Source organism: Cebus imitator, unplaced genomic scaffold (genome assembly GCF_001604975.1).
Source record: "Cebus imitator isolate Cc_AM_T3 unplaced genomic scaffold, Cebus_imitator-1.0 Scaffold336, whole genome shotgun sequence".
In the NCBI taxonomy this organism is placed as follows: domain Eukaryota; kingdom Metazoa; phylum Chordata; class Mammalia; order Primates; family Cebidae; genus Cebus; species Cebus imitator.
This window is the reverse complement of record NW_016107651.1, coordinates 2,208,145-2,231,174: the sequence shown is the minus strand read 5'-3', so window position 1 is coordinate 2,231,174 and position 23,030 is coordinate 2,208,145. Positions and strand designations below refer to the sequence as shown.

The window sequence follows — 23,030 nt, the reverse complement described above, 5'->3', positions numbered from 1 at the left end:
GTAGATGATATGATCTTATATTTAGAAAAACCTAATGACTACACTCAAAACCTACTAGAACAAATAAACAACTTCAGCGAAGTTGTGGGATGCCAAATCAATGTGCAAGAATCAGCAGCATTTCTGTATGTCAGCAACAAAAAAATCTGAAAAAGAAATTAGGAAAGTAATAGCACTTCCAGTAGCTACAAATAAAACAAAATACCTAGGAATAAACTTACCCAAAAAATGAAAGATTTCTACAATGAAAACTAAAAAACTGATGAAAGAAATTGAAGAAGGCAGAAAAAAGGAAATATATTTTATATTTATAGATTGGAAGAATTGATATTGTTAAAATGTCTATACTACTCGAAGCAATCAGTGCACTCCCTATCAAAATATCAATAACATTCAGTGCACTACCCATCAAAGTATCAATGACATTCTTCCTAGAAATAGAAGAAATTACTCTAAAATGTATATGAAACCACAAGAGATTTAGAATAAACAAAGCTATCCTGAGCAGAAAGAACAGAACTGGAGGAATCATACAACCTGACTTCAAATTATACTACAGAGCTATAGTAACCAAAACAGCATGATGGTGGCAACAAAACAGATGTGTAGACCAATGGAACAGAATAGAGAACCCAGGAATACATCCATACATCTAAAGTGAACTCATTTTCCACAAAGTTACCAACAACATACATTGGGGAAAGGGCAGTCTCTTCAATAAATACTGCTAGGAAAACTGGATGTCTATATGCAGAAGAAACGGGACGCTTATCTATCACCATATAAGACATTGACTCGAAGTGGATTAAAGACAAATCTAAGTCCTGAAACTCTGAAAGTATTAAAAGAAACATTGGGGAAACTCTCTAGGACATTAGATTGGGCAAAGATTTCTTGAGTAATACCCCATAAGCAAGGCAATCGAATTAAAAAATGGACAAACAGGATTGCATCAAGTCGAAAACCTTCTGCACAGCAAAAGAAACAATCAACAAAGTGAAGAGATAACCCACAGAATGGGAGACAATTTTGCTAACTATCCATCTGACAAGGGATTAATATTCAGAACATATAAGTAGTTCAAACAACTCAATAAAAAATCTAATAACCTGATTTAAAAATGGGCAAAACATCTGCATAAACATTTCCCAAAAGAAGACACATAAATGGCAAACGGGTACATAGAAAGGTGCTCAACATCATTGATTATCAGAAAAACACAAATCAAAACTACAATGAGATATTATCTAACCCCAGTTAAAATGGCTTTTATCCAAAAAACAGGCAATAACATATGCTGGCGAGAACGCAGAAAACAGAGAACACTTGTACACTGCTGGTGGAAATGTAAATTAGTACAACCACGATGGAGAACAGTTTGAAGCTTCCTCAGAAGCTAAAAATAGGACTGCTATATGATCCAACAAACCCATTGCTACGTATATAATCAAAAGAAAGGGAATCAGTATATTGAAAAGATGTCTGCACATCCATGTTTATTGCTTCCCTATTCACCATAGTCAAGATTTGTGAGCAACCTAAGCATCTATCAGCAAAGTGCATAAAGAAAATTGGGTACGTATACACAATGGAGTATTACTTAGCCATAAAAGAGCATAAGATCCTGTTATTTGCAACAATATAGATGTATCTGGACAATATTATGTTAAATTAAATAATTCTGTCACAGAAAGGCAAACTCCACAGGTTCTCACTTATTTGTGGGATCTAAACATTAAAACAATTGAATTCATGGAGATAGTAGAATGATCATAACAGATGCTGGGAAATAGAGTCATGGGAACAGGAATATGGGGAAGTAGTGATGATTAATGAGTATGAAAAGATAGAATTTTTTATTTTTGAGTCAGAGTCTTGCTTTGGCACCAGGCTGGAGTGCAGTGGCATGATCTCCACTCACTGCAACCTCCAGCTCCCTGGTTCAAGCAATTCTCCTGCCTCAGCCTCCCGAGTAGCTGGGGTTAGAGGTACACACCACCATGCCCAGCTAATTTTGGTATTTTTGGTAGAGATGGGATTTCACTGTGTTGACCAGGATGGTCTCAATATCCTGACCTCATGATCCTCCAGCCTCCCAAAATGCTGGGATTAAAGGCGTGAGCCACCGTGCCCAGACAGATCTAGTATTTCGAAACACAGCAAGGTGACTACAGTCAACAATAACTTATTTTATGTTTAAATATTATGAAATGAGAGGCATCAAAATGTTTGTAACACAAATAATTGTTAAATGCATGAGATGATGAATACCCCATTTATAATGAGGTGATTATTAGACATTGTGTGCCTGAATCAAAGTCTCATGTACCCCATAAAAATATACCTATTGTGTGCCAACAAAAATTAAAATTCAAAAAGAAAAGAAAAAATAACAAGTCTCCCATAAAAATACTACAACCCAATAGTTTCACCGCTAAATTCTACTGAACATTTACAGAAAAACTATTCTCATACTATTTCAAAAATGTTGAAGACAAGAGATCACTTCCAAACTTATTCTACAAGGGCAGCATTATCTTGATACTAAAACCTAAAAAGGATACAACAATAAAATAAAATTACAGGCCAGTATCTCTGATAAACACAAGGAATAAAAATCCTCTACAAAATATTAGCAAATTTAATTCAACAGCACATTAAAAGATCATTCCCCCTGATCAAGTGGGTTTCAACCCAGGAATGCAAGGATACCATACACAAATCAATTAATGGAATATATCACATAAACATAAATGAAGGATGTGATTATTTTAATGAAATAAGCATGTGATAAAATTCAACATCCCTTATCATGAGAACTCTCAACAAATTAGGTATAGAAGGAATGTACCGTCACAAAATAAAAACTATATGTAACTAATCCATAGCTAATGAATACTGAATGGGATAAAGTTGAGACATTTTCCTGTAAGATCTGAAACAAAACAAGGATGCCTACTTTTGCCACTTGTATTTTACATAGTACCAGAAGTCCAAGTCAGAGCAATTTAGCGAACAAGAAATCTAAAGCATCCAAATTGGAAAAGAAAAAGTAAAATTGCTCCTATTGTGGCCGTGAACTTATATAGAGAAAACTCTTAATATTCCACACCAAAAAAAAAAAAAAAACCTGTTAGAACTACTAAACAAGCAAAAAAAAAAAAAAAAATATTAGAACTATTAAACAAGCACAGTAAATTTTCAAGATTAATAAAAACATACAAAATCAATAGCATATCTATATACTAATAGTAAACAATCAGAAAAAATATCAAGAAGATTTTATTTTAAAAAGCTACAAAAATATTTAGGAATAATTTTAACATGGAGGTAAAAAATTTCTGCACTGCAAGAGATAAAATATTGATTAAAGAAATTAAGAAAAAAATCAATGTAAAGATATTCCATGCTCATGAATTATAGGAATTAATATTGTTAAAATGCCTATTATACCGCAAATAATCAACAGATCAAATCCAATCCCTGTCAAAATTCCAGTGACGTTTTTCTCAGAAACAGAAAAAACAAGCCTAAAATTCATAAAACTACACGAGACCCCAAATAGCCAAAGCAATCTTGAGCTGAAATAACAAAGCTGGAGTCATGATACTACTTGACTTCAAAATATACTACATGATATAGTAAGCAAAACAGCACAATACTGGCAAAAAAATAGACACAGACCAATGGAACGGAACAGAGAAAACAGAAATGAATGCATGCACTTATAGCTAACTGATTTTCAACAAAATTGTCAAGAATATATCAGAGAAAGGACAGTGTCTTCAAAAAACGATGCTAAGAAAACTGGATATCTACATTCAGAAAAATGAAACTAGACCCCTATCTCTCAGAATATACAAAAATCAACTCAATATAGGCAAAACACCTAAATGTAAGACCTGAAATGCTAAAACTATTAGAAAAAAAACCCAAAAAACAAAAAACAGGGGAAATGCTTATGACATTGGTCTGGACAAGGAGCTTTTGCATAAGATCCCCAAAGCACAGGAAACAAAAGCAAAAATAGACAAATGAGATTGCATCAAACTAAAAATCTCCTGCATAGCATAAGAAACAATCAGTGAAGTTAAAAGGCAATCAATAAATGGGAATACATATTTTAAACTATACATCTGACAGGGTTTAATATCCAGAATATATAAGGAAGTCAAACAATTGCAAAATAAATAAATAATTTAGTTTAAAAATGGGTAAAAGTTCTGAATAGACATTTCTCAAAAGAAGATATATGAATTTTCAAGTATATTTATACTCAAGCATATGAAAAAAGTGCTCAATAACTATCAAGGAAATGCAAATTGAAACTTCAATGAACTATCACCTTACCCAAATTTAAAATGACTATGAGAAAGACAAAAACAACAAATATTGATGTAGATACAAAGAAAGGAGAACACTATACATAGCTTGTGGGAATGTAAGTTAATATTAATTAAGGAGGTTCCTCAAAACACTAAAAGCAGAACTACCTATGATCCAGCAATCCTACTGCTATGTATATATCCAAAATAAAGGAAATCAGTATATCAAAGAGACAGCTGCACACCCACATTTATCTCAGCAGTATTTACAATGGCCAAGCTATGAAATCAACCTAAGCATCCATTCACAGGTAAATGGATAAAGAAAATGTGGTATATCTACCTAACAGAATACTATTCGAGTATAAGAAATCATAAAATCCTGCCATGTGCAGCAACATGGATGAACCTGGAGGAGATTATTTAAGTGAAATAAGCCAGGCACAGAAAGTCAAATACTGCATAATCTAAATTGTATGTAGAATCTAAATGAATTGATCTCACAGATTTAGAGAGCACAAAAGTGGTTAGCAGAGGCTGGGGTGGGGTGCAGGAAGTGAGTTATTAGGAGAGATTGATCAGTGGGCACACAGTTTGATAGACAAAATAAGTTCTGGTATTCTATTGCACAGTAAGATAACTGTGATTAACATTATATTGTATATTACAAAATAGCTAGAAGAGAGGCTTTTGAATATTGTCACCATAAAGAAATGATAAATGTATGAGGTGATGGATATGTTAAATACCCTGTTTTTATTTTTACCCAATGTATATGTGTAACAAAATGTCACCCCATGCCCTACAAATATGTACAATTACTCTGTGTCAATTAAAAACAAAATAGAAACTGTGAGGATAAAACTGATAGAGTAGGCAGGGAGAAGACAAATATAAATTGGAAACTTCATCACCCTCTTTCAGTCATTGATAGTTCACGCAGGCAGAAAATCGGTAAGGATATAACTGACTGAATAGCACCATCAGTCAGCCTGATCTAATTGACATTATAAACATATTTCATTCAGCAGCAGCATAACAAAATTCTTCTCAGACTCTCATGGATCATTTACCGAGATAGACCACTGTAGATCATAACACACATATGATCATATTTAAAAGAATAGAAATCATGCAAAGTATATATGATCATTACGGATCATAATAGACTTTGTCATAACACAATTAATCTAGAAATACAGTACAGAGAGCTGGAAAATCTACAAATGCTTGAGGAATTAACACATTTCTAAAAATTCTGTGAGTCAAAGACATCTCAATAGGTTCATATATGTAAGTATATACATGTAAATACGTGTATATATTTCAACTCAATGAAAATGCAACTTAAAATTTGTGAGATGCAGTGAAAATAGTGCTTACAAGGAATTTCATAGCATTAAGTGCACATGTTAAAAGAAAAGAAAGATCTAAAATCAATAATCTAAATTTTAATCTTGGGAAACAATAGCAGAAAAATCTAAAATTAAAACAAAATTAAAAAAAAAATTAAAGCAGAAATCAGTGAAACTGAAAACAGGAAAGCAATAGAAAAAGGTCACAAAACCAAGAGCTGGCTCTTTAAAAAGTTTAATAAAAGTTATAAACCTCTAACTTCATAAAAACAGAAGACCGAACTTAACAGCAGAAAATAAAGATGGGTCAATGCTACTGATATCATAAACATTAAGAGAATAATATAGACATAATATAAACAAGTCTATGATCAAAAATGTGTTAAATCAGTTTAAATAGTGCTAGAAAATTTAGTTGTGCAAATTTATACTACCAAAAAATGAATTTCCAAGTATACCCTATACCTTTCACAAAAATTACATCAAAATTCATCAGTAACCTAAATATAAAGGCAATAGTATAAAACGTATAGAAGAAACTGTAGGAGAAAATTTAATTGATTTTATATTTATTGATGAGTTTTCATATACAACACCAAAATCATAATCTATGAAAGAAGATAAATTAGACTATTAAAATTTAAAATGTCTGCTGCAGTAGAGACACAAGAAAATCAAAAGAAAAGCTACATGCTGGAGAAAATATTTACAAACTATACATCTAATAAAAGACTTGCACCCAAAATATACAAAGAACACTGAAAAATAAGGAAACAAAAATCCACTTAAGAAATCGTCAAAAGATTTGAACAGATGTCTCACCAAAATATGTAAACAGATGTCAATAAGCATATATAAAGATGCTCGGTCTCAACATTGAAATAACTTTACACATCTATTAAAATGGCTAACTTTCAAAAAGCTGACAATAACATGATGCTGAGAATACAGAGGAACAAGAATTCCCCTTTCTGTTGTTAGGAGTACAAAATGATACAGCCACTTTGAAGAGATTTGGCAATTTCTTACAAAGATAAACAATCTTATTATCTACCAATTGTGCTTCTAGTTTGTAAACTTCTGTCCATACAAAAACCTATACACAGATTTTCACTGCAACTTTGTTCATAGTAGCCAAAAACTGGAGATTATTGTCATTATACATTAATAAATTAATGGATAAAGTAAGGTTCATTCATGCAATAAAATGCTATTCAACAATAAAATGAATGGGCCATCAAGCCAGGCAAAAATAAGAATATATATCAAATTAATATTGCTAAGTAAAATAAGCCAGTCTTGAAAGGTTACATTCTCTATGATTCCAATTATTTGACTTTCTAGAAACTACGGAGACTATAAAATGATCAATGATTGCCAGGGGTAAACTGTAGGAAAGAGGATTAGGTAAAGCACAGAAAATTTTTAGTGCAATAACCCTATACTGGTTAAGTACATAAAATCACACATTTGTCAAAACCCACAGAACTTTACAGCACAAAGAGAAGACTTCATGAAATTTTTAAAAGAAATTATTTAGGTTAAGGGTATCCAGATATGTAATGCAGAACATGATGAAATAATCGAATTGTATTGCATATTTCTGAAACAATTTTACTGAAGGTAGAGCAGGGAAAAAATACTGACCTAACTAAGTTTGGAAATGAGTGGAGTCTCTAAGACTAAAGACAAAAGTAGTTGCACGGTAGCACTGTAATCCATGTGATAAAGTAGTTTCCTAGGGTTACAAGTTAACAATTTGGATACAACTCTGCATGTATAATAGAATTGAACAATTAAGTAAATGGTTTTGTATAATGCTGGCCAGTTTTCTCACTGTTGGAATGAAAATTTACAGAGAAGCAAGGAGATCTAAGTAGTGGTGGACTGGAGTTGCAGGAATCAATATAATAATACTGATCAGGTTAATACCAGTCAGTTTAATGCTGTTTAGTTTAAAACGCAAATGATTACATATAGGAATATTTATATGTGTATGTATATACAAGTGTTTAGTATATACACATGTATTTACGGGCTCTGTTAACTAAGACAATCTCAAATAAATGACACATCAGTAGCAACAAGCCAAACTAGTACTAAAATTCTGGTTTGTAATGCCATTATCTACTCAAAGGAACCAGTGCATTCTGGAGAAATGGTTGATTCTCATACTGAGAAAGCTCATGTACAAGATGAGATCGGAGAAACTCGTGCCAGAAATCAAGGGAGTGTGAAAGGAAAGAAGAGGAGAGGAGAGGGGAGGGGAAGAAAGCAGGGAGAGAAGGGAGGGAGGGAAGGAGGAAATACCAAGAACATTGATGAAAGAGCTTCTAGTGGTCAAAGTTGAAGCAATGTGAACAATCTAATAAAGCATTACTTGACCATAAACCAAAATAGAAAAAAATTTATTAGTCCATACTGATATAAACAAATGTATTAAAACAAAGGTTTATATAAATTTAAGCAAAACTGGATTCAGCAAAGATGGGCACAGAGGCTGAAGGTTAAGGTTTGGTTAAGAAAAACGCTTAGAGGGATCTAACTAAAATTTGGTCAAAGAGAGAGTCTTTGCCAGGGATTTATGAGAACCTATGTATTATCTCAATTTTTCTGTAAATCTAAAAATGTTCTAACAATTTTAAGTTTAATAGAAAAACAAACAATAAAAAAACTTTACAAGGAATAAAAAAGCTGTCTATAAATGGAATGAGCTACCTTCGAATAAAAAGTGTTCCTTGTTATTATTTTCTAAATAAGAAGTTGGAGGATGTATTAGGATTCTTCAGCAATTAGTCCATACAGATGAACACTCACAGAAACTGTTAGGAAGGGAATTAAAACGATTTATAGTAATTGATCCCATCCAAACCAAAGACTCTAAGACTGCTTCTCTCATTTTGAGCTACCCCAAAATGAAAAGTTAGGAAAACATTGTCTTCTGTAGCTCACAGGCCAGATGTCTTGCAGATAGAATTTAGGATAATAAAATGCATATTTCTTTTTACAAACTTTGTTCACAAAAAGGTTCCAATTAATCCTCAAAAAGATTCAGAACAAGTGTTTTTATAGATAATATTATCAGTAAAAATTAGAGGCTAAGCTCTTTGGTTCCTCCCTATAATCCCAGAACTTTGGGAGGCCAAGATGGGAGGATCACTTGAGGCCAGGGGTTCAATACCAGCCTGGGCAATGTAATGATACCCTCTCTCTACAAAAAATAAAAATTTAGCCAGCTGTGGTGGTACATGCCTGTCGTTCCGGCTACTTGAGAGGTTGAGGCAAGAGGATAATTTGAACTGAGGAATTCAAGGTTGCAGTGAGTCATGATCACACCACTGCACTCCAGCCTAGCAAGAGAAAGCAAGACCCTTTCTCAAAAACAAAAACAAACAAAAACAAACAAAAAATCAGGCTTCAAATGAGTAAATATTTTCTCAAACTATCCTGAAAGTCTAATATGTAGAATGTTGTTTTTAAGTGAAAATCTAATATATAGAATTTTGTTTCCAAATGAAAAATTCATCTTTTTATTTCAAGCAGTCACCTTTTAAACAAACAAAAAGTAAAACAGGCATTTGTATATTGGGAAATAGTGGAACAAGGCTTGTCATGGACACCTGATATAAATTACCACAAAAGAAAACTGGAACTCAGGATCATTTGTATTCATTACAATGCTGTCAAAAAATATTGATAAATATGGGATAAAGAGCCAGAGGTTTTATCTTAACCACAGGGTAATATTTATCATTAATAAACTAGCCATTAGGTGCTCCACAGGATTTGATATGAAATTAGGAAAACAAATTTGGTCAATTGTGCTGTTGATTGTTGAGGGAATGTTAAGTCATTGAAATATAAAGTGTCCATTGACTCTGTATTCCAAACTGTCACCTTACAAACAAATGTTTAAAAACAGACATTGTGAGTCAGAAACTTTGTATATAAATACCTACTACTCATTAGGTAAGGAAAATAGTAGGGAATAATAACAGTTATTGGCCATGCCCACTAGTGACGTGCAGCTAAAAGCCCTCTGTAGTGCCATCACAACCTCCTTACTTAGTTTTATTTTTTCCATAGCATTTATCAATTTCTAAAGTACCACATGTATCAATATACTACAGCTGCTATAACAAAGTGCTGCAGCCTGGATGGCTTCAATAACAGAAACCTATTTTCTCACAGTTCCGGAGGCTAAAAACCCAGTATCAAAGTGTCGGCAGATTTACTTTGTTCTCCCGAGGGGATTTTTTTTCTGTTCCAGCCTCTTTTTGACTTGTAAATGACTGTCTTTACCACATGCTTTCATTTCATCTTGACTTTGTATGTGTGTGTCTGTGTCCAAATGTTCTTTTCTCAGATACCAATCATATTGGATTAGGTTCCACCCTGATAACATCATTCTAATTTGATTACCTCTTTTAAGACCCTGTGTCTAAATATGGTTACATCATGAGGGTCTGGGGGTTAGGAATTCAACATGTGAATTTTGGGGAAGACATAATTCAGCCCATAATATTACATAGCTCATTTAAAAAATGTTTATTATTTATTCTCTCCCCAGACCAATAACTAGAATATAAGCTTAGAAACAGAAATAGTATTTTTCCATGTTTTGTTCAATGATGTATCTTAGTTACTGAGAATGGTCCCTGATGCTTCATGGGCACACAAATATATTTCTATACATTGAATAAATATTCTTACTGGTATCAAATATTTATTGACTACTTAGGACATGCCAAGTAGTTGGCATGGATTGTTAAAAATTATATGGTATAGGGACTATAATTAACATCCTCATTTGAAAGTTGGGAAAATTTAAGTTTTGTGAATTGCAACAGTCATCCAACACATCACAGTTCATGAAACTTGGAACTGGGAGTTGAGTTTAGGATATCTGCCTATATGATCATCAGGCTTAGACTCCATGCCATGATGTTCCTCAGCTAATAAAACAGTGATTTTTGGTCAGTGGTAGAAAAGAAACAAAGAGATTTGCTCATATGAAAAACATCAATATAGAGATTTATTACATGTATACTTAGAAAAATGAAACTCTCATTAAAACAAAAATGGGTTGTGATAAGCAGAATAGTGGCCCCCAAAGGTGTCCATGTCATAACCCCAGAATCTGTGACTATGCTCATGGCGTGATATCTTACATGCCAAAAAGGACTTTGCAGATGCGATTAGGGGTATGGACTTAGATAATCCCGGACTATCTAGGTGGGTCCAATATAACCACATAAATCCTTAAAATTGAAAGATGAAGGCAGAAGAGTGGGTCTTCAGAGAGATGTGACATTAGGACTTGACCCACTGCTGCTGGTTTTGAAGAGGGAGAAAGACACAAGCTAAGCAATGCTGGCAGCCAGTAGAAGCTTGAAATGGTAAAATGGATTTTTCCTTGGAGCTTTCAGAAAGGAAGGAAGCCTTACTAACATCTTGATATCAGCCCATTGAGACCTCCTGTGTGGGTCTTTTGATGTACTGAATTATAAAATAAATTTTAGTGTTTAAATCACTAAGTCCATGGTAATTGTTTACAGTAGCAAAAGAAAATAATACGGGGGTTAAAAACATGATTAGGAATTTCAGAAAGAAAACAGATTAAATCTGAGCTAATTTATTCAATTTCACTAGTATTTAAGGGAATGAAAATAAAAGCAAAATAACATATTGATATTCATAAGATAGATAAACATTAAAAGAATAACGTTTACTGCTGGTGAGCCCTTGAAAAATAGGCGCTTTCCTGCAGGTTGGTAACATGTTTCAAAGGCCTCACAAACTTTCAGAAATTAAACATTTAGGCCCCGATGCGGTGGCTCGCACCTGTAATTCTAGCACTTTGGGAGGCCAAGGCAGGCAGATCACAAGGTCAAGAGATACAGACCATTCTGGCCAACATGGCAAAACCCCATCTCCACTATAAATACAAAACTTAGCTGGGCGTGGTGGCATGCACATGTAGTCCCAGCTACTACGGAGCCTGAGGCAGGAGAATCGCTTGAACCCTGGAGGCAGCAGTTGCAGTGAGCTGAGATTGTGCCACTGCACTCCAGCCTGGCCACAGAGTGAGACTCTGTCTCAAAATAAATAAATAAATAGAACATTATCCTAAGGGTTTAATCAGGCAAAAGTACAGTGGTGCAGAGCAGAATATCCACTGAAACACTGTTTATAAGAGCCAATTATTATTTCCAGGAACACTGTTAATGGTTCTATACTACTTGCAAACTCCTCAGCTCAGGTCCTAAGGCACCTGGTCCCAGTTTCCCTTTCTATTTTCCTGCTTTCTCTTCCTTCCCTACAAGATGTTTATATTCTGATCAAATTGAACTACTCACTGCTGTAGAACATTCCTCTCACCTTAGGAAAGGGTTTTCACTGGGATTCCCTTTTCCCGGAAGCTACTGTCATTTCCAGTCTTGACCTCTTAAACACCATCTCAAATGTCACCTTCTTCAAATCCTTCCTGTCTAATTTCCTTCCAAACATACGTGAATTTTCCCTCCTTTAAATTACCACATGATTTGTGTACTTCTAAGACACATATTACCTTTTTACATTTGATTTTAGTTATTGGTATGCTTGTTTCATCCTTATGCCAGACTGCAAATGACTTGAAAAAGCAGGAATTATGTTGCAAATGTCTTTATATGCCTTGTAGTATCAGGCAAGCAGAGTGCCTTACACACACACACCCACACACACACACACACACACACACACACACACACACGAGAGAGAGAGAGAGAGAGAGAGAGAGAGAAGAGAGAGAATGAAAAATCAATATACTTAGAAATAGAGACCATTTAACTCCCTTTTTCTTCCAATTTCAATGTCTTTCTTTTTTTTTCTGCTATTGCTCTGTCTAGGACTTCTAGTGTTATGTTAAATAGAAGTGACAAGAGTAGATATCCTCCTGTTGTGTCTGATCCTAAAGGAAAAGCTTTCAATTTTTTATTATTGAGTATGAGTTAGCTGTGGGCTTAAAATATAGTCCTTTATTGCAAAAAATTTCTTACATATCTAATTCATTGAAAAGTTTTATCATAAATGAATAAAAATTCAAATTTTCAACAATTTGAATTTTGTCAAATGTTTTTGCTGTATCTACAGAGATAATCATATGGTTTTTAACCTTCATTATTAAAATGTGTATTTTACATTTTATTTATACTTTTATTTATAAAATTGCATCAGGAAAAATCTGCAAAAACATTCCAGCCTTTTTAATTGTGATCCTCTCTGAGTAATGAGATCCCAGGCCAAGTTATTTCCTACTACTGTTTGCAAATCTGTATTTTGAAATGAATATTTCTTGAAATCATGTCTAATTTCTTAAACTATGAGCCTAGAGAACACTATATATTATGGCAGAATATAATAGAGGAGAGAAAAAAGACTTCATGAAGACAATAGTACTGAGAGTAAAGATAAACTCTACTAAAAATAGCTATTGATGGTTATGCACAACTCAATTTGCTAAATAGTGTACATGGATCAATTATTATTTTGTTTTACTTAATATTTTCAAGAAGTTTGTAAGAGAGACAATATTATTAAACCCATTTTTTCAGATAAGAAACCTAAGGCCCTGGGATTTAAACAGGGTACTAAAAATTAGAGCTAATAAGTTGCTTAGCCAGGATTTGAACTTGATCAGTTTGTCTGCGAGATTAGGATGCTTACAAAGAAAAAAAAATAAGAAAAAGAAAAGCAAGTGAAGATAAAATTGGATTAGAATTTATATTAAAGCCAAAACTTATATGCAATCAGGGAAAACAACAAGAAGCCAAATTAGTGAGTTCAACTCAGGTACTGACATTCAGGCTGATGGCTGGGGTTCTGTTGAAGTGAGGCTTCCCAATTTCATGAAAGGCTAGAGGGAACTTGAGGGAGACTATTTGGAGTTAAGTATATTTTGAAAATGGGCTTCTCTAAATTGGTTTGCTATACCAATTCTGAATATTCATTTTAAACTCCAGGTTCACAACAGAATAATTCTTTCTAAGCCTGTTCTTGGAAATAAACATAGTTGTTTAGAAATTTCACAGCTGTCTCCATTTATGCTCCATACAAAAAGTAAAGAAAATCCTGAGCTAGTTATTGCAGCAATGGAAACATCTCACAAGTTGTGATTTAATTTGAATATGAAAATATTTCCTAGAGATACCAAATACATATTCTTCCCTGAGACACTGCACGAGCATTTATCAATCTCTATATAACATATTTAGTCTGTTTTTGAAAGCTTATTGTTATTCTCTGTTTTAAATATCTTTAGCTAAGCCAGTCTGAAAGAAGTTTTTCTTGGCCTTCCTCTGCCTATTAATTACAATCATGTGTATCTGCATATCATGTGTGTATTTATGTGTGTATATTTTACAGGAGACATTCAATTATTTAGTCCTATCGGCTGAACTTGTTTAACAAAACATGTGCTATAACAGATGACAAACACGTCTTTCTTTCAAAGCACACCCAGACAGATACCAGTGGCATCCATTCATAAGCTGAGTATCTTGTTATGTCACTAGTACATTGTCAAGACCACAGGATAACTAGCTAAGGGCAAACCACAAAAGCCCTGTCGTTTTTGAAATGTTTTTATCTTACCAGATCATGGTTTTAATATGCCACTTAACTAAGTCATTGTCAACTAGGAGACTACAGAATATCTTATGGGAATGGTTACCCTATTTATTCATCAGGGGACAAAGATAATTAAGTCATCCATCAAAGCTAATGCTTGCATGGATATGTGATGTTTTCCTGTTGTCCTGACCTTGGTGTGTGTCTGGTGCACAGATAAAACCTGTGATGGATATGTGAGCAGTTAGAACTACCTCAAGGCTTATGCAGCCCTGTGTGCGCCAAGTGAGAAGAACAGTATATTTTATCCTTCTGCTTTCAATCATCTTGACTTTCTCTTACAAAGTGTCACTTCAGTCTAACCATTCAAGCTGAATTAGTTATTCTTGGTGTTCCCTTAGTCCTTTTCAGCTACCCCATTAGAATCCCTAGAGCAGTATATTATGAATGTCTGTCTCACTTGCTATAGTGTGATATCTTTAAAGTGTTAGATTATCTCTTGCTCAATTTTGTTTTGCTGTACCAAGCCTAATGACTCTCATATAAAAGTTGACTAATACAAAATGAATATATTAATTAAACAGTTTTATTTTTCTTTAACACCCTTTGGTATAGATATTGCTAGGAGGATGATAATCTTTAAAAGAAAAAGAGAAATAGAAAAAAGAATAATTTATTGAGTACCAACCATGTGGCATGAAATATCTTAGAAAATATGTTATCTCACTAGATTTAAAATCATGTAAAATTGTTTAAGCTAGACTGCCATTTAAAAGCAGAAACATTTTTGAAAAGTAATTTTACTTGCCTGTCGGTTTCTTCAGCTAACGCATAAAAAGTTCAGAATATCTTTTGTGTAGGATTGCTGTGAAAATAAATGAAGGAAAAGTTGTTTTAAAATGATTTGTGAACTGTGATGTACGGTAATGAACTGGTACACACATAAAATCTGTGATGGATATGTGAGCAGTTATAACTACCTCCAGGCTTGACAGCCCAGCATACTCAAAGTAAGAAGAACACTATTGTAATGAACTGTAATGCAATGTACTGACAGAGTCTTTGCTTGACCAAACTTCAGTCAGGCTCCTGAAGCTTCTCCTAGGACCATCTGTGTACTTCCTTATAAAATCCTGTTTCACAGAGAAGCCTACTGAGTTAGTTTAGCAAGAATTCTCCACCCTGGATATCTGATCAGGTTCCTTACCCTCCACAATCTCCCAAGTCATGTCTGATCATCCTGTTCTGTCTTCAGTAACAGTCCTGCTACGTCAGGATTAGCTAGGATCCCAGTGTTTCCTCTCAGTAATTTTCCATGCACTGATACCCACTCTGTTCCTTGGCTATAAATTCCCACTTGCCCATGCTGTATCAGAACTGAGTCCAGTTCTATGCTGAGGTCCCTTTTTTCTACTACAGGTATTGATCGACTTACGACCTATGCAACTTACGACCATTCGACTTTACGACCACAACCGCTAGCCACGACTGCCCCGCGTCTGGCAGCGCAAACGTTGCCCGGTTAGGCATACGACAGTGCGGACCAGCTTCCGGCAGCACTACCATCTCCGTGTGCACCATTTCAACTGTACATATAGCCTACTCAACTTACGACCAAATCGTGTTACAACCGGTCTGCTGGTCCCAATCGTGGTCGTAAGTCTAGCACTAGCTGTACAATAGTACTAAATAAAATCTGTTTTTACCATTTTAACTACTATCTATCTGTTATTGCTTTGACAGTACAACCCAAAAAGAAGGTATTATAAAGTTCACCATTGTTAATGTCAATTTTAGATTTTTCTGTTGATTGATCTACTTACACTTGACACAGCCGGCTACTTCCTCCACCTTGAAACACTGGTTTGGTTTTCACACTTCATCTACTTGTTCATTCACAGTTAGTCTTTCCTTTATTTTCTCATCACATTCCTCACCTCTTGAAGCTGGAGTTAGTTCTTACACCTCTTCTCCTATTTGTCTACATTTGCTCTTGAGAGGATCTCATTCAATCTTTTGACTTTAAATTTCATCTGTAGCTAAAAATTCCTAAAGCTTTATTTCCAGCTCAGTCTACTTGCCTGAAAGCAGATTCACACATCTCTACCTGGTATGTAAGAGACACCACCAACTTGGCATGTCCAAAACTCACTCCTGATCTACCTCCAACCACCGCATTTGTTCTACCTACANAAACATCTCTACCTGGTATGTAAGAGACACCACCAACTTGGCATGTCCAAAACTCACTCCTGATCTACCTCCAACCACCGCATTTGTTCTACCTACAGACTTCTAAATCTTAATTAATGAGAACTCCACTCTTTCAGTTACAGAGTCCCATAATTTGAAAATCATCTTTTTTCTCACATACCACATCCAATTCATCAGAATATCATGTTGACTCTGCAGTCAAAACATACACTATATCTGACCGCTCCCGGCACCTCCACTGCCACATCCTCATTTAAGACACCATCATTTCTTGCATGGATTATTACAATTGCTTTGTCACCAGTCTTTTTGCTAATTCATTCCCTTCTACTTGTCTGCTTATAGCCCTTTTTATTCTTCAAATAGTAAAATCAAAACTCTTTGCAATAGTCCACAAGCCCTATGTGATTGCACCTCTCATGTCATTACCACTGATGTCATCTAATGTGTTATCCCAATCTAATGCTTATACCAAGTGAGGTCATCACTTCCTGATGTCATTTAATGCATTGTCCCAATTTATTTCTCCACTTCAGCGACATAATTTCTCAAATACACCATCCATCCTCCAGCCTCAAGGACTTTGCATTTTCTCTTTCCTCTGCTTGACTTATTTGCCACCTGATATCCACCGGACTCATTTCCTTACTGTCTTTATACAAATTCCACCTTTTCAGTAAGGCCTCCCCTTACTATCCTATTTAAAATGGAAACACCTACTGTATTCAATAACAATTCAATTATACACTTTAAAATAACAAAAAGAGTGTAACTGGATTGTTAACACAAAGAATAAATCCTTGAGGAGATGAATACCCAATTTTCCATGAAGTAATTATTATGTATCTCATGCCAATACTGAAATATCTCATATGCCCCATAAATACATACACCTAACACGTACCCACAAAAACTGAAAACTAAAAAATTTAAAAAATAAATAAATAAAAGAGAAATTCCCAACATCTTATCACTCATCTCTGTTTTGTTGTCCTCTGAAGCATTTATCATTTTCTAAAATTATTTGCTTATTTATTTAAATATCATTTGTTCCACTCTGCCACCAAAAACGTATGGTCCATAGGTGGGGCACTGTGGTTCATACTTGTAATCCCAACACTTTGGAAAGCTGAGGCGGGTGGATCACCTGAGGTCAAGAGTTCTAGATCAGCCTGGCCAATGTGGTGAAACCCTGTCTCTACTAAAAACACAAAAATTAGCTGGGTATGGTGATGGGCACCTGTAATCCCAGCTACATGGGATGCTGAGGCAGGAGCATTGCTTGAGCTGGGAAGAGGAGGTTGCTGTGAGCCGAGATCGCACCACCACACTCCAGCCTGGGTGACACAGCAGGACTCCACCTCAAAAAAATTTTATTTAATTAAAAAAATTGTATGCTCCATATAAGCAAGGCATATGTCTCTGCTTTATTAGTTACTATTTCCTACTACATTGTAGAGTGCCTGGCATAGAAAGACATTCAAGAACTGTTTAAGTGGATGAATAAGTTATGACAAAATATACTGTCCAGCTAAGCAGTTACCACTCATTTTTTAAAATTCTAATTTGCAATGTCTAATCTCACACCTGTTTGGCAAAGTCTACTGTTTGGGATTGTCTTTTGTGTATTTTATCTCCTGCTCTCTTTTGATTAACTGCTGAGCTGTAAGTTCATATCTGGTTAAAATAATTTATACAATGTTGTTATTTGCAAAATTACAACAAAATATAAAAAGCAACTATTTATTTGGTATAAGTGTAAGTTTTTGTTGTGGGAAAAAGAAGTATTCATAAGCAGGCTCTCTCTAAACTTATTATAAAATTTTAGGAAATAACCATATTGAGCATATCAAACTAAACAGGGAGATAAAATACATAAGCTAATGTGAGTCATAATAATTTTATAATGGCTATTGTAACTAACATTAGTTGATTATAATAAATAGCATATGTAAATAGCTCTGCTTATATAACTCTTATTTAGCCACCAAATATGTGCAGATTTCCTTTTCTTCGGCAGGTTTTATAATTAGTATCAATAATTATATCTTCCCTTGATAACAAGTACAACCTATATTTTTAATAAATATTTTATTTTAGAATGTATTTAGTTTTATAGAAGATTCATGAAGACAATACATAGTGTTCTTGTGGATCCAAGCCCAGTATCCTCTCTTATGTTAGTATAGTACACTATCAGAATTAATAAATTAATATTCATAACTTAATTAACATTTATATTTTATCAAGTTTTTCTTAGTTTTCCTGAATGTCTTATCTCTGTTCTGTGATCCCATTCAGAATGTCATATTATATTTAGCAGTGTTGTCTCCTTAGGCTCCTCTTGGCTTTAACAGTTTCCCTGTTTTTGAATTCCTTGACAATATTGATGAATATTGATCTAGTATTTTAGAAAATAATGTACTTTGACAAAGATTTGTGTAATCTTTTTTTCTCATAATTAAGTAGGGGTTTTGGCTTTTTTTTTTTTTTTTTTTTTGAGACAGTCTCACTCTGTCGCCAGGCTGGAATGCAGTGGTGCGATCTCGGCTCACTGCAACCTCCGCCTCCCAGGTTCAAGCGATTCTCCTGACTCAATCTTTCGAGAAGCTGGAATTACAAGCATCCAGAAATTTTTGTTTTGTTTTGTTTTTGCATTTTTAGTAGAGATGGGGTTTCAGTGATTTGTAATTTTCTGAACTCACATCCTATACATATTTTATAAGATTTGTATAGACGTAACTTCTCTGTTTAAAATTACCTTATTTATGAATTTAACTTGTAAATATAAATGTATGGTTATCTCTATGTTTACATTTTTATATTTATGGAAAAACCTTTATATATTTACGTTTCATTTATAATTACGTACAATTTATATTTATATTAGATAAATAATATCAAAATTTTTAGGGTAATACATAGCACTAAGTATATCTTATTGCAATTCAAGAAGTCCTAGAACAGGAATTAAAAGACTTGAAGACTTTGTAGGGAGAGGTAGAGCAAATATCACTAGTATTGATTCAGCTACTTACTAGAGGGATATCTGACCTGACTACTTCTCAGGTCATCATGGGGATTATATGAGCTCTGTGAAAACATTTTGCAAACTTTAACCTCTACGACATTATATGTAAAGTATAAACAGTCAACACAGCCATCAAACGACAAGTAATCTTAGCATTTGCAACTCTTGCCTATTTAATGTAGAATACCATAAAGGTAAGTATTAGGGAACACCAAATGTTACATATTAAACGTAAGACCACACCCAGTATACTTCTTTCTGCTCTAAAGCAACTTTCCAAATTATCTTCTTAATTTTTAACAGACGTAATAATGTGTTTGAATATAGAATAAAAATATGTATGTATTTATAAGCATCCAGTGTGAAGAAAAGCTGGTGCACCCTTAAAATAGTATATTATATGCATTGCTCCTCATAAATATTTTAAAACTCTCATTAAAGGGGAACCAAAAAAATTTTATTCAAAAGTGCCATTTCAATGTTGCAGCATATCTGTAGCAGCATATATCATAAATATACATTGAAATTCTATAACACAAATAGGAGAGTTACAAATGAGATATAAGAGGAAACAAATCTTTTAAATTGCAATATACATTTTTCACTTCAGAATTGTAATGATCAACAATGATCCATAACAGATTATCACCCCAAACTGTAATAAATCTGCCCTCATAGCATAAGCACTTAAGTCAGTCTTGGGACCACAATAGCAAAGCTTATATTTCACCTTGTCTTCATATAATCTAGGATATACATCCATGAGCCTGTAATATGCTTGAAACATATTTCTATGCAAGGCTGCAACTAAAATCAATTGCCATGGGGCTTAAAATTCAATAACAATTGTTCTTCACACTCCAAGAGAAGTGAATGGCAAAAGAAATAATCAAATACACATATAATAATAGCGACACAAGGTAACTTTTCACCTTTAACCACTGGAGGAGAGGCAAGCTGTAGAATCTGCTGTCTTTGGAAATGTATCCTGATGTTCACCTTTTGTGTGCAATGCATTAAGTTACCTCTGAGTTTCTCTGCTCATATATCCAGACACTCTTCCTTGCCAGGGAGAGACCAGAAAGCAGCAGGACATTAATCTTCTTCCACTTTTCATAATATATGCAAAATTTCTCTTATATAGTTCTATATTATAAACATGATTATACTCATCAATGTATAAACTGAATTGAATACAACACCATAATGTGCCATTGGAAAAAAATGGAGTGGAGGAAAAAGAGAAAGAAGAAGTTGGAGACAGATTGAGAGAACTTACTATTTCAGAAGGCTGGATCAAAATAATGGATTGAAAAAAATGTGATTTTAAGGAATTAAAATAGAAAGTACATATGCGTAGGACAAAATTAAACTCTAGTGAAAGCTTTGATCACTGTGCTTGTGCAGTATTATGGTTTTACAGTTTTACTGCATATCATTAAAATTCAGAAATATTGGTACTACCACTTATGCATCATCAGAAATATTCAAGCCATATGGGATGGCAACATTTTATGCCTCCACATATGATTATTCCAGACAAGACAAAAGTGTTACAGTTTGAACATAAACTGATTTGGAAATAGACTGTAGATAATTTGCTAAACTGTAATTCACATTTTTACTTTTATTAAGTGTTATTAATAGTTAACATGTATTGAGTATTTACCACATGTCAGGCATGGTGCTGATTCCTTTCTGTGCACCAAGTCATTTATTAACAATGCCATTACTGAGGTTGGCGCAACTATTTTCTCCATTTTACAGTCGATAAAACTGAGGTTTAAAGGGATTAAGAAACTTGGTCATCATTTTATATCTTTTATATTTGAAGCCAGGAGTGGAACACAGGTCAAACTGACTCAAAACCCCATTCTTTCACCTACTATTTTCATACTGTGTTTATTGAAAATCACCTTTAGGCCAGGCACTGTAGTAGGTAACAGGGAAATAAAAACTAATAAGACATTCTGCCTTTACTTGTTGAGCCTATAATCTAGAGAGAAAACATAGAAGCAGCACATAATACTATAATAAGTATGAGGGTGAAGGTTTGAACTTCATAAAAGTTTGAGAAAATACTGCACAAAGGGGCTAATTTTAGGGCAGTAACCTCAAGAATCTGTAGTCATTTGATAAAAAGAAAAAGAGTCCATGAGAAGTTCCTAGATTCCTAAATACAAGCACCAAACACAGAGGTAAGAGAATAACACTTTTTGTTGTTGTTTTCTGCTTCTGTAACAGGAAGGTCAGTATCAAAGTGAAGCTGCTGTGCTTGTGGCAGTTGGCAGAGATTTTACATGTTGGTTGCAATAAAAGGGTATAAAAATAGGAATGTGATGAGGGATATAAGGCAGATGTTCTGCTAAAATTAAGTAAGCATTCTCAGTTTTCAGAATAATGTGGCCTAAGGGTAAGCAAATATGAAAGAGCATATTCTGCTTTTTAGATTTAGGAAGAAAGATGGGGAGGGTTGGGCTCAAGATTTATAATTCTTTTACATGCAAAGGTTGCAAAAAGCAACCCCAAGGCACTTAGGTATTGAAAAAATCAAAACCTTTTGCACTCCTTCCTATTTGACAAAAGGAAGTCTTTACTTATTATTTCCATGCCCAGGTTGACCTTATACAGAGTCTTTTTCAAATCATGGTGTCTGTAGGGTTATGGCAGTGTTGTTTTGGACACTTTAGATTGCAGAATTATTTGCTACAGCATCTAAGACTCGGCATGGATGTCAGGAATGAGGAGAAAAACAAGCAAGCAATTATTCAAAGTCCTTGTACAATTCTTCCCTTAATCATACTCCAAGAATTCCGAGATTTATTCAGGATCAATGATCCCAATGCCTGACAGAAGGCTTTTCACTCCCTTTCTATGGTACATTTTTCAAGAAATAGTAAAGCTTTCTAAATTTTTCACTAGTTTTTCCAGATCATTTGGTGATGTTAAAAATCCAGGACAAATTTCTAGAACAGAAATGCTGAGAAATGCACAGACGCCGTATCGGCAGGCTTGAATAGTACCTGCTGCTGCTGTTTTTCTTTTCTTTTTTTTTTGAGATGTAGTTTCACTCTTGTTGCCCAGGCTAGATTGCAATGGTGCAATCATGGCTCACTGCAACCTCTGCCTCTCTGCTTCAAGCGATTCTCCTGTATAAGCCTCTTGAATAGCTGGGACTATAGGCACATACCACCATGCCCAGCTAATTTTGTTTTTTTAGTAGAGATGGGGTTTCACAATATTGGACAAGCTGGTCTCAAACTCCTGACCTCAGATGATCTACCCACTTTGGCTTCCCAAAGTGCTGGTACTACAGGTGCAAGCCACCATGCCCAGCCTACTGCTGCTTTTATGTACTATAACTTGATGTCATTTTGGTTACTTCTTGAAGTATATGTTTACGATTTCTGTGACACAATCTGTCTGGTTGATATTCTTTTAACAATAGCATGGAGGCTTGACTAACAAATCAAACCTCTTTAAAATTAGTCATTA

The 23,030-nt window shown here is 34.3% G+C and overlaps 1 long non-coding RNA gene across 1 annotated transcript in view; it reads right to left on the bottom strand.

The window, feature by feature from the left end:
* The window catches only part of LOC108287116, a 10,833-nt gene extending 4,358 nt beyond the window's left edge, over window positions 1-6,475 (bottom strand). The window contains exons 1-2 of the long non-coding RNA XR_001818216.1: window positions 6,466-6,475; window positions 3,503-3,508 (exon numbers count right to left, since the gene is read on the bottom strand). This is a non-coding gene — a long non-coding RNA (uncharacterized LOC108287116). The remainder of the gene's footprint in view (window positions 1-3,502; window positions 3,509-6,465) is intronic.
* Window positions 6,476-23,030: the final 16,555 nt, after the last annotated feature.